We start from the raw sequence: 19,518 nt of genomic DNA on the forward strand, positions 1-19,518 counted from the left end.
CAGCCCGACGTGTATGTTTCATACATGTTTCGTCCAGCATCTTCAGAAAAAGTGGTTAAAGATGGTCAAGCCGTACCTGGCAGATAAAACCATCATACTCCCTAATTCCTCTGGGACCTTCAACTATTTAGTCTCAAAGCTGGACAACCGACATGCGCTGTCCCTCTAAGCCTTGGAGGTGTTGTGCTGCTCTGCTGCTAGCGTCTTGTCTGAGTGAATTTTTAGTGAAACCGGGTGGGTCACAACAGACTTTTGTCTGTCAACAAAAAAGAAAAAAATGAACAATGTCTGGATTAGCCCTGACTTTTCCACACTATTAGACGAGAGCAGCACATAAAGTGTTTTTGTTAGTCTTCAATATTTGAATGAGGCCCTCCAGTTGTTGCTTTCAGGGGTGCATGGATGATCCTCCTCATAACTTTTTTCTGGTTTCGCACTATGTGCAGAGCCTTTATCAGTGTAGAAGTACCACAACTATGTTTTTTCAATGTTTTATGAAGCACTCCAGTTGGTGCCTTCAAGTGTTTATAGATGTCTCACCTTAGAATTTGTTTCTGGCTTTTCACTGTGTGCAGAGCCTTTATGAGTGCAGAAGTACCACACCTACACTTTCTTAATATTTTAAAGAGGTACTCTTGTTGGTCCATTCAATGGTGCATGAATATCCCTGCATGTAATTTTTGGCAAGCTTTGCACTGTGTGCAGAGCTTTTATGAATGTAGGAGTACCACAACTACACTTTGTTCACAATATTTGAATGAGCAGTTGGTGCACTCAAAGGTGTATGGATGACCCATTCTTCTAATTTTTTGCAGCCTTTGCACTTAGAGAAAAGCTTTTATGAGTCTAGGGGTACCACTATAAAGCAATTTGAACAGAATGTGTATGAGGCCCACCTTTATGTATAATACAGGGTATATATAAGTCCCTCTTCCATCTAATTTTTGGCAGTTCTTGCTTCATTCATATCTTACACTGAAATTTCCTATTTTTAATAAAAAAATTGCTTTACTTAAATTATTATCTTTTAAAATCCTTTTAATTTTTTTCTTTAAGTCATTATACAGGAAAAAAGTTTCTTAACATTTTATTTCTGTAAAGATTGTGAATGAATTATTGTCAGTCCTTTAAGTGAAGTAAAAGTGTGACACTATTGTTCTCCGCAGTGATTTTGGAGTCAGAGATGGTTCCAAAGGTCTTCTCCAAGCTGTTCTCCTTCCATTCATCACTTTTTTATATCCATTTCAACATATTCACTGCCCCTCAGACCTCCTTGTAGGGTGTGCTGGAAAAATGCTTGGATTTTCCATTGACTCCCATTACACCATGTTCCAAATTATTATGCAAATTACATTTTTCTCGGACTTTCCTAAATGGTTAGTGCAAATGACAGTCAGTCTAATAAAAGTCATCACTTTTTGAAGAAACCTCCCAATGATAACAGTATAATCTCCAAAATGAATAAAAACTCAAAATGCACTGTTCCAAATTATTAGGCACAGTAGAATTTCTAAACATTTGATATGTTTTAAAGAACTGAAAATTCTCATTTGTGGAATTTGCAGCATTAGGAGGTCACATTCACTGAGCAAAAAAGCTATTTAACTCTAAAACATCCTAACAGGCCAAGTTAAATGTTAACATAGGAACCCTTCTTTGATATTACCTTCACAATTCTTGCATCCATTGAACTTGTGAGTTTTTGGACAGTTTCTGCTTGTATTTCTTTGCATGAAGTCAGAATAGCCTCCCAGAGCTGCTGTTTTAATGTGAACTGCCTCCCATCCTCATAGATCTTTTGCTTAATGATTCTCCAAAGGTTCTCTATAGGGTTGAGGTCAGGGGAAGATGGTGGCCACACCATGAGTTTATCTCCTTTTATGCCCATAGCAGCCAATGACTCAGAGGTATTCTTGCAGCATGAGATGGTGCATTGTCATGCATGAAGATGATTTTGCTCCTGAAAGCACATTTCTGCTTTTTATACCATGGAAGAAAGTTGTCAGTCAGAAACTCTATATACTTTGCAGAGGTCATTTTCACACCTTCAGGAACCTTAAAGGACCCTACGAGCTGTTCTCCCATGATTCTGGCCCAAAACATGTCTCCTCCACCTCCTTGCTGACATCGCAGCCTTTTTGGGAGATGGTGGCCATCCACCAACCATCCACTACTCCATCCATGGTTGCTCGACACTCATCAGTAAACAAGACTGTTTGAAAATTAGTCTTCATGTACAGTACAGACCAAAAGTTTGGACACACCTTCTCATTTAAAGATTTTTCTGTATTTTCATGACTATGAAAATTGCACATTCACACTGAAGGCTTCAAAACTATGAATTAACACATGTGGAATTATATACTTAACAAAAAGTGTGAAATAACTTAAAATATGACTAGTTGTTCCAGGTTCTTCAAGTAGCCACCTTTGCCTTTGATGACTGCTTTGCACACTCAAATTCTAACAGTCAATTCTGTAGGACTATCAACTGTGTATTTACCAGACTTCTGCTCAACACAACTGATGGTCCCAACCCCATTTATGAGGCAAGCATTCTCACTTATTAAACCTGACAGAGCACACCTGTGAAGCAAAAACCCTTTCCGGTGACTACCTCTTGAAGCTCATCAAGAGAGTGCCAAAAGTGTGCAAAGCAGTCATCAAAGCAAACGGTTGCTACTTTGAAGAACCTAGAATATAAGACATATTTTCAGTTGTTTCACACTTTTTTGTTAAGTATATAATCCCACATGTGTTAATTCATAGTTTTGATGCCTTCAGTGTTAATTTAAAGTTTTCATAGTCATGAAAATATAGAAAAATCTAATGAGAAGGTGTGTCCAAACTTTTGGTCTGTACTGTATGTCTGGGCCCACTGCAACCGTTTCTGCTTGTGAACACTGTTTAGGGGTGGCCGAATAGTAGGTTTATGCATCAAAGCAAGCCTTTAAGCCCTTTCTGGCCTCGGACGGGATAGTACGTCTGAGGTCAGAAGCCCCGCTTTGATGCGGGCTCCGGTGGTGAGCCGGCATCAAAACCGGGACATGTCAGCTGTTTTGAACAGCTGACATGTGCCCGTAATAGGCGCGGGCAGAATCGCGATCTGCCTGCGCCTATTAACTAGTTAAATGCCGCTGTCAAACGCAGACAGCGGCATTTAACTACCGCTTCCGGCCGGGCGGCCGGAAATGACGGCATTGCCGACCCCGTCACATTATCGGTTAGTCGGCGATGCTTCAGTATTGTAACCATAGAGGTCCTTGAGACCTCTATGGTTACTGATCCCCGGCAGCTGTGAGCGCCACTCTGCGGTCGGCGCTCACAGCACATCTGATTTTCTGCTACATAGCAGCGAACAGCAGATCGCTGCTATGTAGCAGAGCCGATCGTGCTTTGCCTGCTTCTAGCCTCCCATGGAGGCTATTGAAGCATGGCAAAAGGAAAAAAAAAAGTTAAAAAATGTGAAAAAAATAAAAAAAATATAAAAAGTTTAAATCACCCCCCTTTCGCCTCAATCAAAATAAATTAATAAAAAAAATGAAATCTACACATATTTGGTATCGCCGCGTTCAAAATCGCCTGATCTATCAATTTAAAAAAAGCATTAACCTGATCGCTAAACAGCGTAGTGAGAAAAAAATTTGAAACGCCAGAATTACGTTTTTTTGGTCACCGCGACATTGCATTAAAATGCAATAACGGGCGATCAAAAGAACGTATCTGCACCAAAATGCTATCATTAAAAACGTCATTTTGGCATGCAAAAAATAAGCCCTCATCCAACCCCAGATCATGAAAAATGGAGACGCTACGAGTATCGGAAATGGCGCATTTTTTTTTTTTTTTAGCAAAGTTTGGAATTTTTTTTCACCACTTAGGTAAAAAATAACCTAGTCATGTTAGGTGTCTATGAACTCGTACTGACCTGGAGAATCATAATGTCAGGTCAGTTTTAGCATTTAGTGAACCTAGCAAAAAAGCCAAACAAAAAACAAGTGTGGGACTGCACTTTTTTTGCAATTTCAACGCACTTTGAATTTTTTTCCCGTTTTCTAGTACACGACAGGCTAAAACCAATGATGTCGTTCAAAAGTACAACTCGTCCCGCAAAAAATAAGCTCTCACATGGCCAAATAGACAGAAAAATAAAAACTAATTATCACATGAGTTTAAAATTGATTTCAGTGATCCATTGAGCCCTGAGACACAATACCATCCACAAGTGTATTTCAAAAACAAAACAATTTAATCTTTATGACACTTAAATCCAATTTGCATAATAATTTGGAAAACAGTGTATACCCACTGCACAAAACAAGCATCTGAGAATTAGAATTTGCTTGGTTTGAATTTTGAATATCTGAGCATTTTAGTGCTCGCTCATCTCTAATAAAAATTCAAATTTCCAATAACAATTCAAATTTCCACCCCTTTCTCCCCATTAGAAATCGATAAGGGAATCCCCACATGTACTTATGCTGGCTAACAGATGTAAATCATTTAGCTGCGGCGCTAAAAAGTAAAACTCCGAGCACTAAAAAAATACTCGGAGGACCCCCGGGCATGCTCGAGAAATCTCGAGTTAGGCCGGAGTCACACATGCGAGAAACACGTCCGTCTGTCGCATGTGAAATCTAAGTTCTGGCGCCGGCACTTGGGAGCGGAGCGTGCGGCCGCATAGGAACACATGGAGCCACACGCTCCGCTCCCAAGTGCCGGCGCCAGAGCTTGGATTTCACCCGCCCCCCCCCCCCGTGTTTCATGACATTATATGTTACAATGAATGGTGCCATTCAAAATTACTACTCATCCTGCAAAAAAAAAGCCCTCACACGGCTATGTTGAAGTTAAAATTTAATTTATAGCTCTTAGAGGGCAAGGAAAAGCAAAAGCTTAAAAATTAAGTTACCCCAGCTTTAAAGCGTTAAGGTGCTTTAGTTAAGTGTGCTAAGTATCAATCCAAAGTGGGGTACCGCAGGGGTCAGTATTGGGACCTGTTCTCTTCAACATATTCATTATTGATCTGGTAGAAGGTTTACACAGTAAAATATCGATATTTGCAGATGATACAAAACTATGTAAAGCAGTTAATACAAGAGAAGATAGTATTCTGCTACAGATGGATCTGGATAAGTTGGAAACTTGGGCTGAAAGGTGGCAGATGAGGTTTAACAATGATAAATGTAAGGTTATACACATGGGAAGAGGGAATCAATATCGCCATTACACACTGAACGGGAAACCACTGGGTAAATCTGACAGGGAGAAGGACTTGGGGATCCTAGTTAATGATAAACTTACCTGGAGCAGCCAGTGCCAGGCAGCAGCTGCCAAGGCAAACAGGATCATGGGGTGCATTAAAAGAGGTCTGGATACACATGATGAGAGCATTATACTGCCTCTGTACAAATCCCTAGTTAGACCGCACATGGAGTACTGTGTCCAGTTTTGGGCACCGGTGCTCAGGAAGGATATAATGGAACTAGAGAGAGTACAAAGGAGGGCAACAAAATTAATAAAGGGGATGGGAGAACTACAATACCCAGATAGATTAGCGAAATTAGGATTATTTAGTCTAGAAAAAAGACGACTGAGGGGCGATCTAATAACCATGTATAAGTATATAAGGGGACAATACAAATATCTCGCTGAGGATCTGTTTATACCAAGGAAGGTGACGGGCACAAGGGGGCATTCTTTGCGTCTGGAGGAGAGAAGGTTTTTCCACCAACATAGAAGAGGATTCTTTACTGTTAGGGCAGTGAGAATCTGGAATTGCTTGCCTGAGGAGGTGGTGATGGCGAACTCAGTCGAGGGGTTCAAGAGAGGCCTGGATGTCTTCCTGGAGCAGAACAATATTGTATCATACAATTATTAGGTTCTGTAGAAGGACGTAGATCTGGGTATTTATTATGATGGAATATAGGCTGAACTGGATGGACAAATGTCTTTTTTCGGCCTTACTAACTATGTTACTATGTTACTATGTTACTATGTTAAGTCACACAGACTATGCAGATCCTGCACCTTTTTATCACTTGAATTTGTGTATTTGTTTTTACATACTGAGGCTACCACTCCCATTTTCTATTTACTTCAGTGCTGTAATTGTGTACGCACTCTGATTTAGGCCTTTCTATCCCTATGAATAATGATGCGCTGTGTGCCATGACCTCCTAGTGCTAAGCTCTAATACTTTAACTTGTCCTTTAATAAATGGCCCTACATGGCTCTGTCCCAACTTTTTTGAGATGTGTTGCTGCCATCAATTTCTATAAAGTGAGTACATTTTTTTCAAATGTAATGAAAAATGTAAAATGTTCAACTTGTGATATGTATTCCATGTTCTGTTGGAAATTAAATATGTCTACAAGAGATATTGAAATCATTGCACTATTATACACTCGTCTACCATCTGTCTATATAGCTAGCCATATAAAAATGTTTTTTCTTTCCTGGAATCCCATTTAAACACAGGATTATTTCTATATAACAATGGAGCACAAAAGTACAACATTTGCAAATTTATTTATACCTATGTTTCAACATTGGACTGTCTCAGAAATACCTTCGATTTCTAGTTATCCTACATTTGACAATTTGCAATTATTCATGTATACTGTAATATCCTTAATATAATTTGTTTCAGCATTTTCTTTCCAAGTGAAAAGACCTATTCTGAAAGAAATTCCAAAAGGGAATAGTCATAGAATAGGCTACACTAAGATATACTATCGTTTAGTGTGCTCAGCAAACCACTCTAGTAATTTAGAGCACAACACAGAAGTATTTTGCTAACCTTAGTACAAACTCTTCAGCAAGATCAAAAGCAGTAATATGAAAGCAATGGTTCACGCTGTCACAACCTGAAATAGATCAATGCTGAAGTACACATCTAAAGATGTCACACAAATTAAAGGACAATTGCCTTTTTTCAAAATTACTATGTGCAGCCAATGGAAAGTAAAATACACTGTATATATACATATAAAATGACATTCAATGAATTTATCAGTTTAATCCAATACTGTGGGATGGAAAATATAAGTACATGAGTGCACTAAGTACAATATGTAAAATTGTGTACTGTTCACTGCATAAAATTCATATAATTATAAAAATGATCCTTAATGGGGTTGTCAGGGAAGAATAAAAATAATGCAAATGACACTATAAACTCTGTACATTTCTGAAAACATATTTACACGGGTAACACCAGGGGAAATCGGGCAGATAACACTGTTGCCACCAGCTTGTCATAGATGATACCAGACAGATAACACAGATGACAGATGCTACCGCTGCCAACAGTTAGTTCAGTGAACTCAACTCCGCTGCCTCCAATCTTCAGGACAATTACACAATTGACTGATGAGGGATATATGAGGCCATGGCGGTTTCAATTACTAGGCCAGTTAATGGGGAATTCACAGTGTGCATATGACATATACACCTCTGATTCAAGTATTTATTCATACTCCGAAACGGTAGCATATGGCTTCAGGGGTGCTGTTTACAGAACAAGAGGAACAGAGCTATTCAATTTTATACATTTAATCTGGAAAGGTAGGCAATGTTTACGAAAATATACAAAGATGTTACAAAATGGAAACAACACAATATGGTATGTATAATTACATGAAATAAAAAGGAATAATCACCAAAGAAAAATACTAAACTTGATGTTGCAGGAATGACTTGTATCTTAATGGGAAGCACTTTGACTAGGAAAATCGAACACTCTCTCAGCAAACTGTGTCTTACATAAAATGAACCAAGGCAGAAACCCAAACTCTGGTGTGACCTTGACATAACCAGGACAATACTACATTTATTTTTAACTATGCCAGACATGTATTAAGTAGGCCCAGAGACATGAGCTATTGTTCATATGAGTATGAACGTTAACTCTTGTTGCAGGCTGAATTTATGTTTGCTGATTTGTTCAATGACGTGTGATTACCTATTGTATCAGCCCCTGCAACTTATTGCTCTGCTATCCTTAAGGGACAAAGGCGCAGGTTAATTGAACAATGTTTGTTGATATATTGATTACCCATTATTTCAATCCAAGCCAGGCAGCCTGTTGTTCTACAAACATTGAAGGACTGCTGTGAGTATAAAAAGTACCTATGTTCTTCTTCAGAGAGTCTCTACATGACAGTAGACAAGGCACCATCACTCCAAATCGGAGGAATGCAGATTTGGCATTCTATAGGACATCAGTTTAAAGGACCATGGCCCCTGCTGGAGGAATAAAGATCTGCTCCATTGACCATCACTGAACTCTCATAGACGTTTGGAGAATCCAGGTTGGTAAAATCAGGTCATAAACACTATGTGTAAAATTTATTTACTGATTTATGATTTTCTATACATGTCTCTAATGCTAAATTGAGAGCTGTAATGCTCTATAAGTATCCATGTTCTCTCCAAAATGGCTGCTGGTTTCATTGTGTCAGCTTTTCTACATCGTGTAATAGTCCCTCCTGATTTCTTTTCCTATGCCATGTTTAGTGATAGCTTCAAATCATTATGATGAAATCTGCCAGACTGCCCAGTGTCCCATGAGGAGATATAAGAAGATTGATCCACAGAGGATCGAGCTTAAGTTGAATTTCCTGAAATACTCACTTTCATTCAAATTCAAATATTTTGAGATTTCTTTCAAGGTTTGCAAAAAAATAAATAAACACTTGTCAGGCACCATTTCCCACACTGCTAAAGCATCAAATAGTGGACTAACATCATTTTGTATTTCCTCCTCATGGATTATCATTCCTTGTACATTAGTGGTCAGGACCTGGGCTATCACAGATCGGCTGTTCCCAGTGTAGCACAATTTTAATGGCAGAGTTGTTTTCTATCTTCAGAGTCAGTGGGTAAATCTCTCTCATTTAGAGTGTAATCTCTTAAGCTCAAATTTATCTCTATTTCCTATCCTGCTAATGTAATTTTTGAGCAATTACAAGCTTTCCAGTATAGATATTCATGCAAACTTATTTGCTGCATATGAAATTTTTTGAATAAAATTCTATGAAGTTGGCAAATACAAATTTAAAAAGATCCACTCATCTCAACTTGTGAACCTTATCTGGCTAATATTATCAACGAGTTTCAAAGTACCGTATTTTTCAGATTATAAGACGCACTTTTTTCCCTCCAAATTTTGGGGGAAAATGGGGGTGCATCTTATAATGTGGATATACTTTATCAGGGTGCCGCTGCTGGTGTCCCAATCATGGTGTTGCTCTGTGTCCCCAGTGGCAGTGCTATGCTGTGTCCCCGGTGGCAGTGCAGTGCTGCGCTGTGTCCCTGATGCTGCATGGGGCTCTGCTGAAATTTTTTGAAAGGTCAGAGCCCCCAGAAGTCCTTCCATGGTTTCCTACGTGCCAGTGGACTCTTGGAAAATGACTGCCATTAGGTGGCGCATGCACAATTGGAGATCTCGGCACCGAGATTTCGGGAGATAAGATCTCAGTGCTGAGATCTCATCTGGTGATATCTTGATGCCGAGATCTCCATCTGTGCATCTCCATCTTTCCCGGAGTCCACTGCCACACAGGAAACCATTGAAGGACTTCCGGGGGCTCTGACATTTCACAAAATGTCATCAGAGCCCCCTGCTGCACCAGGGACACAGTGCAGCATTACACCGCGACCGGGGACACAAGAAATCAAACCACAGATGTCCATAAATCATTTCACAGAAGAACTAGAAAGTGCATTGCTTCACTGTCAGTTCCAATGGCCATGCAGGCCATTCAATTACACTTTCCTTTACAATATGGAGAAAAGTCATTTCAGTCTCCATTATTAGCATCATCACTGCAGAGGAGGAAAGGGAAAATTAGCACTATCAGCTAAGGCAAGCTGACCTCTTTATATCAGAACATCAATGGTGTCTGTAAAATTGAATTAGATAAGTACAATTTTCAACCTGTTCACTGTTAAAGACTACCAGGATCTTTACAATTAACGCATACACTGTCCTAGCAAAGCTCAATTTCTTGTCTTGATCTCATGTTGTTATCATTCCAATGATATCTGGTCCCCACCAGTCTCTACTTTCTTCTGCAGCAGTAACATACAGTTTTAGGAACATGTGATCTTTTAGAAATCAAGTTCGCTCCAATTTGTAGCTTAGATACAATGAAGCCAGGAAAAAAATTAGTTGCGTATTTAGTCATTAAATGGACACTTTGACAGATTCTGAAAATGAATCACGGCGGTTCCTTCTATGAGCAATGTGACTGCAGAATTAATAATACTGTTGAGAGAGTCTATGATATGAATGACACACTGACAGCGCTTCCTGACACGTACAATGATTTGAAAGAAAAAAAATTGAAAGGATACTTTAATCCTAAGAAGAATACTCAATATGAAATCTGCGTATTTAGACAGACTGAACAGCACGTTAGTGAGAAAGTGTGATTTGTCCAATACAGCAAGTAGATAAAAGCACAAAAAATACAATTTTCTCTGGACTCAAGAGATGTGCTTCAAAAGAATATAATGTGTTCATAGAGTAAATGTCTGAATATTGTAGAAGAAAGCAGCCATACCAATTATGTGAACATTCCTGCTTTTATGTGTCTGTTAATAGATGTAAATATATATTATATCCTGGCTCATATATGGACAAGTGTAAAGTCTGACTTGTATTTTGTATTGGTTCTAGGGATGCAAGACTAAGTGGATTCACATGCAATGGTTAAATGAAATCATTACATAAATCAATTTATTGAAAGAAAATAATAGAAAAAAAATACCAGCAAGCATCAAAAGATAATATCAACAGCTAACGAGACAAAATATAAAAGAATGTATTAGACATGAGGAATCTGCCTATATTCATGCAATATAACAACCATAATACTCTAAGGGGTATACCAGACAGAGGATAAGAAGTGAAATGAACAATAAATAAAGTTAAAATAACTGTTTATTAATACATTAATTAAAAACAGGGGGGGGACAAAAAAATTTGACATAATAAAAAAGACACAAAATGGGACCTCCAAGTGGTAAAGGGAGGGAGAGGCCAGCAAAATAAATAATTAATATTGTAAAATTGTATATTTGCCGCATGAAATAAATACCCCTCCAATACAGGGTATTACTGGTCTATAGAGCACGAGTGTGGCTACAACAATATGGCTTCCTAGACCAACAGGCATACATTTCCACCTTGAAATACTACCTCATACATGACGCATATAGTAACGAGGCCAAAGACAGTGCACTAGTAAGGGGTGTTCCAGTATACAGAAACCGCTGGTGCTTAAAAAGCTACTCATAATGCTGATGAGCCTGGGAGCTTTCCAGGAAAGTTCCCACGCTCAAGGTCATTTGAGGACATCCAGCAGAGGGCGCATCACCGCGACTGAAGGTAACTATAGGTCATTGACCTACATTTCCTTCATTCCCCGGGGTTTTACAGGCACGAGCACAGCTGCATTATAGCAGAGCTCCTGCCTGTAAAATATTTTAACCCCTTCAGATGGATTTACATCGTGGGATGTGACAGATCATCGGAAGGTATGTATATTGTTGTTTTTTATTTTTCCTTTGTTACAGAGCGAGGGTCTTCAGGTGGATTGAGAGTACAATAAAATATTACAACAACCTGTGTGTTTATTTCATTAAAATACTTTTTAATAATGTGTGTTTGTTTTTTTAACCCTTTCATATAATTGGATTAATAATGGATAGGTGTCAGAATTGACGCCTCTCCATTATTAATCTGGCTTAATGTCACCGTACAAAAGCAAGGTGACATTAACCCTTCATTACCCCATATCCCACCGCTACACGGGAATGGGAAGAGAGTGGCCAAGTGCCAGAATAGGTGCATCTTACAGATGTGCCTTTTCTGGGGTGGCTGGGGGCAGATGTTTTTAGCCGGGGGGGGGCAATAACCATGGACCCTCTCCAGGCTATTAATATCTGCCCTCAGTCACTGGCTTTACTACTTTGGTGGAGAAAATTGCGCGGAGCCCACACCATTTTTTCCACGATTTAACCCTTAAATTGCCTGTAGCTATTAAATTTAAGGGTTAAAGGCAATTTAAGGGTTACATCGCGGAAAAAATTGGCGTGGGCTCCCGCGCAATTTTCTCCGCCAGAGTGGTAAAGCCAGTGACTGAGGGCAGATATTAATAGCCTAGAGAGGGTCCACGGTTATTGCCCCCCCTGGCTAAAAACATCTGCCCCCAGCCACCCCAGAAAAGGCACATATGGAAGATGCGCCTATCCTGGCACTTGGCAACTCTCTTCCCATTCCCGTGTAGCGGTGGGATATGGGATAATGAAGGGTTAATGTCACCTTGCTATTGTAAGGTGACATTAAGCCAGATTAATGATGGAGAGGTGTCAATTATGACACATATCCATTATTTATCCAATAGCATGAAATGGTTAAAAAAACACACACACAATATTGCAAAGTATTTTAAAAAAATAAACACACGGGTTGTTGTAGAATTTTATTGTACTCTCAATCCACCTGAAGACCCTCGCTCTGTAACAAAGAAAAAATAAAAAAACAACAATATACACACCTTCCGATGATCTGTCATGTCCCACGATGTAAATCCATCTGAAGGGGTTAAAATATTTTACAGGCAGGAGCTCTGCTATAATACAGCTGTGCTCGTGGCTGTAAAACCCCGGGGAATGAAAGTAATGTAGGTCAATGACCTATAGTTACCTTCATTCGAGGTGATATGCCCTCTGCTGGATGTCCTCATATGACCTCGAGCCTGGGAACTTTTCTGAATATTTTCCCATGCTCGAGGGACATCCAGCAGAGAGCGCATCACTGCAAATGAAAGTAACTACAGGTCATTGACCTACATTACCTTCATTCGCTGGGGTTTTACAGCCACGAGCACAGCTGCATTAGCAGAGCTCCTGGGTGTAAAATTATTTAACCCCTTCAGATGGATTTACAGCATGGGATGTGACAGATCATCGGAAGGTATGTATATTGTTGGTTTATTATTTTTAATTTGTTACAGAACGAGGGTCTTCAGTTGGATTGAGAGAGCAATAAAATATTAAAACAACATGTGTGTTTATTTCATTAAAATACTTTTTAATAATGTGTGTGTGTGGATTTTTTTTACCCTTTCATACAATTGGATTAATAATGGATAGGTGTCAGAATTGACGCCTCTTCATTATTAATCTGGCTTAATGTCACCTTACAATAGCAAGGTGACATTAACCCTTCATTACCCCAGTGCCAGAATAGGTGCAACTTACAGATGTGCCTTTTCTGGGGTGGCTGGGGGCAAATGTTTTTAGCCAGGGAAGGGCCAATAACCATGGACCCTCTCCAGGCTATTAATATCTGCCCTCAGTCACTGGCTTTACTACTCTGGCGGAGAAAATTGCGCGGGAGCCCACAACATTTTTTTCCGCGATTTAACCCTTAAATTTAATAGCTACAGCGCCCAAATTTTGCACATACACACTACAAACATTAGTAGTGTGTAATATGCAAAAAAAAAATGGGTATATGACATGGTTTACTGTATGTAAACCATGTCTCATATCATGTCGGGTTTAGGAAGGAGAAATGAAAAGCCGGCAATTGAATTACCGGCTTTTCAACATTATCGCGCTGACGTAAATATAAATATATATATGTATATGTCTCTATGACATATATATATATATATATATATATATATATATAAAAACGAAACCCGACTTTGGAGAACAGATCGACAACCGCCGACCCGATCCCACAGTGGGATCGGGTCAGGTTTCACGACACCCGACTTTGCTAAAAGTCGGCGACTTTTGAAATTTGCCGATCTGTTTCGCTCAACCCTAGTTGTATCCAATAAATGCATGAAAATGTGCACAAAAATGTGAAAAAAATACTTACGGTATATTAAACATGTATTAAAACATTTCTTTATATTCATTTTTATAAAATTATGTTATAATAAAAAATAAAATAAAATAAAAACTGGACTAGAACTAACATTTTTTTGTGGGGTGATTGATGAAATGGTGCTCAGTTCAAGACGAGGGTAGGCACGCTGTTAGTAGCAGCAGTTAATGGGTGGTGCTCAGCCATACACAGAAGTATACTAACAATCCACTAGCATAGAGAAAGGAAAAAGGTGGCACTCACCCCGATATTGCTTGATGATGATGTTCTTTATTCAAATCATAAATACGTGAACACAAGGCAGAGAGCCGGCTGGTAACAGATCAGGTGCGGGAAGGAGGTGAAGGACGACGGCTGTTTCGCGATTACACTCTCTTACACGGGTCCACATTGATGAAATGTCACAGGTGCTGGGAATTAGGAAAAAGATTATGTGGCCACGCAAAATGACAGCCTTTTCTCTCTTGCTTCAGCAGTTTGGCAATTGTTGGCAGGCAAGGTTTTTTTGGGACGAGGAACCACAAATAGAATCTGAAAATGTTCTAAATTGCATCGAATTGGAAATTTCAGGAAATTCAACTGGAACCTAATTTTTTATTTTTTTTATGCACATGCTGCATAAAATTGCTTTGCAGAGTTTTATGTTCTGCAGCATGTTAATTCTTTTTGCGGATCAGCAGCGTTTCTTCACACATTGACTTACATTGAGTCAGTCAAATCCGCTGCCAAACCGCAGGTGTAAAAATGTTTGCAGATTTGCATGCCAAAAATGCTGCAGAAAGGAAATTATGTCATAAGGAGGAAGAGTGTGTGGGTGAAGAATATGTGTGAGTGGGCGGAGAATATGTGTGAGCTGAGAATTTGTGCTTGTCTGTCTGTGTCAGTCTGCGGGTGTCTGCGTCTGTCTGCACGTGTGTGCATCTGTCTGCGGGTGTCTGCATTTGTCTACTGGTGTGTGTGTCTGTCTGCAGGTTTCTGTGTGTGCATCTGTCTGCATCTGTCTATGGGTGTCTGCATCTGTCTGGGTGTCTGCATTTGTCTGTGGGTGTCTGCGTCTGTCTGCGTGTGTCTGTGAGTGTGTGTCTGTCTGCGGGTGTCTGTGTGTACGTGTACGCAGGCATCATCTGATTGGACTACTACTCCTATCCGTCCATGTCTTCTGTCACATAAAACAGTGACAGCATGAGCCAATGATGGGAGAGTAGTCCCATTATCCGGCACCTGTTTTCAATTGTAAAAAAATAAAAACATTTACATACACAATACATACTCTCCGAACTCCAAATCCCCGATGCTCTTGTCTACTGCATGCAATCAAAAATAATAGACCAACATATACTCCTTGTCTGCCATAGTCCATTTAATAACGAGTGTCCCACAATGATCTCAATTGTAGAACAGTCACATCGAGAAATGTGACCGCTCTACCCGGCCTCTGGTGATACACTGACAGGAGGTGATCGCTCCCGCAGTGTATCACTGAGTCGCTGCAAGAGTTCACCAGAGTTCATCAGCTGATCATCTCCGATGCTCTCACTTGTGGCACCGTTGGGACTAGGGTTGAGCGACCTTGACCTTTTTAGAGTCGAGCCGTGTTTTGCGAAACCCGACTATCTTAGAAGTCGAGTCGAGTGGAATCGGCCGATTATCGCAAAAAGTCGGGTATCGCCCGAAACACGAAACCCAATGCAAGTCAATGGGGGAGCATAGTCGGCAGTGAGTGGAGGCCAGGAAAACACCTACACTGCCCATTTTAATGGCAAAAACATCCATTCTTGTTAAAGAAGCTTGTCAATCGTAATTTACCTTATAATAATAGGAAGGCATTTGAAATTGGGGGTCATTTGGCTAAAGTTGTGGGGGGTAGGGCTGGTTCAAGTAATTAGTGGGCCCAGTAAATCTGGACCACGTCACGGCAGTGGAGCAGGGAGAGGTAAGTATTTCAACTTTGCAAGTGCTATGATCCTGAGCAAGCAGGGGGGGCCCACTCGTTGGCATTGGCACTGGCACAGGGCCCCTCAAAGTACAGCGGTGTGTTTGCATGGCGGGGGCGCCTCCCACCGGCAGCAACACTTTTGCGTACTATGAGAGGCCCTGTGCCAGTGACGTCGCCAACTAGTATTCCTCCCCCCACCTGATGAAGGAACCTGCACTTTCATCTGCACCTTCCTCTTTGTCCCCGTGTAAGGTGGTATGGTATGCGGGAAGAGGAACCTGACTTTCAGCAGGGTCACAATCTTGCTGTGTAGCGTGCACGGGGAATTTTGTGTTATGGGTCAATGTACCAGCAGACTCATCTATCACTGGCTGGGCAATGGGCAGGATGAGGAGGAAACACAGATGTAGGCCCAAAGAATAAAGTTGGCTAAATGCAGTTCAAAATTGGTAACACAGGACTAACCAGGGGGCATTATAGTGGAGGACAACTGGAATGAGAGGCTGACACAGAGAGTAGGCCCAAATCAGTAAGTAGTCGAAATGCAGTTCAAAATTGGCAACCGTAGTAAACAGGCGGCACAGCTTTGTTCAGTGGAGGAGAACAGCAAGGAGTGGCAGACACCGATAGTAGGCCCCAACCCAACTAGTAGGCCAAATGCAGTCTAACATTAACAACTACTTAACGAGAGCCTGAAAATGGAATTTCAGGACAGGAAACCAGGAGAACAGCAAGGAGTGGCAGACACCGATAGTAGGCCCCAAACCAACTAGTACGCCAAATGCAGTTGTTCCGTTTAACCACAATTTAATGAGAGCCTGAAGATAGAAGTTCAGGAAAGGCAACCTGGAGAACACCTTGGAGTGTAACACACCATCTCTCTACACCACATATCCAATTTGTAGGCCTAATGCAGCGTAGTTTCCAACAACTACTAAACGAGAGCCGGAAGATCGAAGCTCAGGAAAGGCAACCTGGAGAACACCTTGGAGTGGAACACACCATCTCTCTACACCCCATACCCAATTTGTAGGCCTAATGCAGTGTAGTTTCCAAGAACTACTAAACGAGAGCCGGAAGATCGGAGCTCAGGAAAGGTAACCTGGAGAACACCTTGGAGTGGAACACACCATCTCTCTACACCCCATACCCAATTTGTAGGCCTAATGCAGCATAGTTTCCAACAACTACTAAACGAGAGCCGGAAGATCGAAGCTCAGGAAAGGCAACCTGGAGAACACCTTGGAGTGGAACACACCATCTCTCTACACCCCATACCCAATTTGTAGGCCTAATGCAGTGTAGTTTCCAACAACTACTAAACGAGAGTATGAAGATCGAAGCATTGGCGAGGAAACCTGGGGAACACCTTGGAGTGGAACACACCATCTCTCTACACCCCATACCCAATTTGTAGGCCTAATGCAGTGTAGTTTCCAAGAACTACTAAACGAGAGCCGGAAGATCGAAGCTCAGGTAAGGCAACCTGGAGAACACCTTGGAGTGGAACACATCATCTCTCTACACCCCATACCCAATTTGTAGGCCTAATGCAGTGTAGTTTCCAAGAACTACTAAACGAGAGCCGGAAGATCGAAGCTCAGGAAAGGCAACCTGGAGAACACCTTGGAGTGGAACACACCATCTCTCTACACCCCATACCCAATTTGTAGGCGTAATGCAGTGTAGTTTCCAAGAACTACTAAACGAGAGCCGGAAGATCGAAGCTCAGGAAAGGCAACCTGGAGAACACCTTGGAGTGGAACACACCATCTCTCTACACCCCATACCCAATTTGTAGGCCTAATGCAGTGAAGTTTCCAAGAACTACTAAACGAGAGCCGGAAGATCGAAGCTCAGGAAAGGCAACCTGGAGAACACCTTGGAGTGGAACACACCATCTCTCTACACCCCATACCCAATTTGTAGGCCTAATGCAGTGTAGTTTCCAATAACTACTAAACGAGAGCCGGAAGATCGAAGCTCAGGAAAGGCAACCTGGAGAACACCTTGGAGTGGAACACACCATCTCTCTACACCCCATACCCAATTTGTAGGCCTAATGCAGTGTAGTTTCCAAGAACTACTAAACGAGAGCCGGAAGATCGGAGCTCAGGAAAGGTAACCTGGAGAACACCTTGGAGTGGAACACACCATCTCTCTACACCCCATACCCAATTTGTAGGCCTAATGCAGTGTAGTTTTCAACAACTACTAAACGAGAGCATTAAGATCGAAGCAATGGCGAGGAAACCTGGGGCACACCTTGGGGAGGCAGACACCGTTAGTAGGCCCTACCAAAGTTGTACCTTCAATGCAGTTTTAAAATTCCTAGAGGCTGAAAACAAGACTATTGACGCTCAGCTTTTTTCAAAGGAACACAGCTGAATTGAGTGGCGCAGACAGACACAGGTAGTAGGACTTAACCCAAAAATGTGGCTCACTGCAGCTTAAAAAAGTTACAGGGGTACACAAGCAGCAGTGCTCTGGGCAGTGGAGGACAATTTCAATAGTGGACCGCAGACAGACTTTGTACGCCTACTATTAAAAAAAGGATGCTCTATGCAATTAAAAATAGGTTCCAGGGGTCCACGGGCAGCAGTGGTGTGGTCAGTGGACAAGTATTGGAAGGAGGGACCGCAGACAGGCGTAGTAGGCCTAACATAACAAAATTAGGCTGTAGACACTGTAAAATTGGTTCCAGGGGTACATGGGCAGCAGTGGTGTGGTCAGCGGAGGAAAATTGGAATTAGGGACTGCAGACAGACTTTGTAGGCTGTCCCCTGTGGACCATGCATCCAACACATTAACCCAGTGCGCCGTAATGGACACGTAACTTTTTGTGGACATGCCTACTGGTCCATGCGTCTCTTGTCAGGTGCACCTTTCTACTGTTTGATTGCCTGAGTGCTATGACAATGCAGACTTTTTCATGCCGGTGGAGGGCTGGGATGGCTTTTCTCGCAAAAGAAATGTCGGCTGGGTAGCTTGAACCGTTGCACAGCGTAGTTCATCTGGGCTTTCTAAATATAAAACAAAGAAAAAAAGGAGGCTACATGCACTTTCAGCTGGGTTCCAGGGGTACACGGCCAGCATTGGTCTGGTCAGTGGAGAACTATTGGAAGGAGTGACCGCAAACAGGCATCGAAGGCCTAACATAATAACACATTGCTGTTGGCAATTTTAAATTGGTTCCAGGGGAACACGGGCAGCAGTGGCCTGGTCAGTGTAGTAGTAGTAGAAAGAACGGACCGCAGACAGGCATCGAAGGCCTAAAATAAAAAAATTGGGCTGGCTGTAGGCAATTTTAAATTGGTTCCAGGGGTACACGGGCAGCAGTGGTGTGGTCAGTGGAGGCATATTGTAAGGAGTGACCGCAGACAGGCATCGAAGGCCTAAAATAATAACACATGGCTGTAGGCAATTTTAAATTGGTTCCAGGGGTACACGGGCAGCAGTGGTGTGGTCAGTGGAGGCCTAGTGGAAGGAGTGACCGCAGACAGGCATCGAAGGCCTAAAATAATAACACATGGCTGTAGGCAATTTTAAATTGGTTCCAGGGGTACACGGGCAGCAGTGGTGTGGTCAGTGGAGGCCTAGTGGAAGGAGTGACCGCAGACAGGCATCGAAGGCCTAAAATAATAACACATGGCTGTAGGCAATTTTA

This window comes from Ranitomeya imitator, chromosome 2 (genome assembly GCF_032444005.1).
Source record: "Ranitomeya imitator isolate aRanImi1 chromosome 2, aRanImi1.pri, whole genome shotgun sequence".
Classification (NCBI taxonomy): Eukaryota; Metazoa; Chordata; class Amphibia; order Anura; family Dendrobatidae; genus Ranitomeya; species Ranitomeya imitator.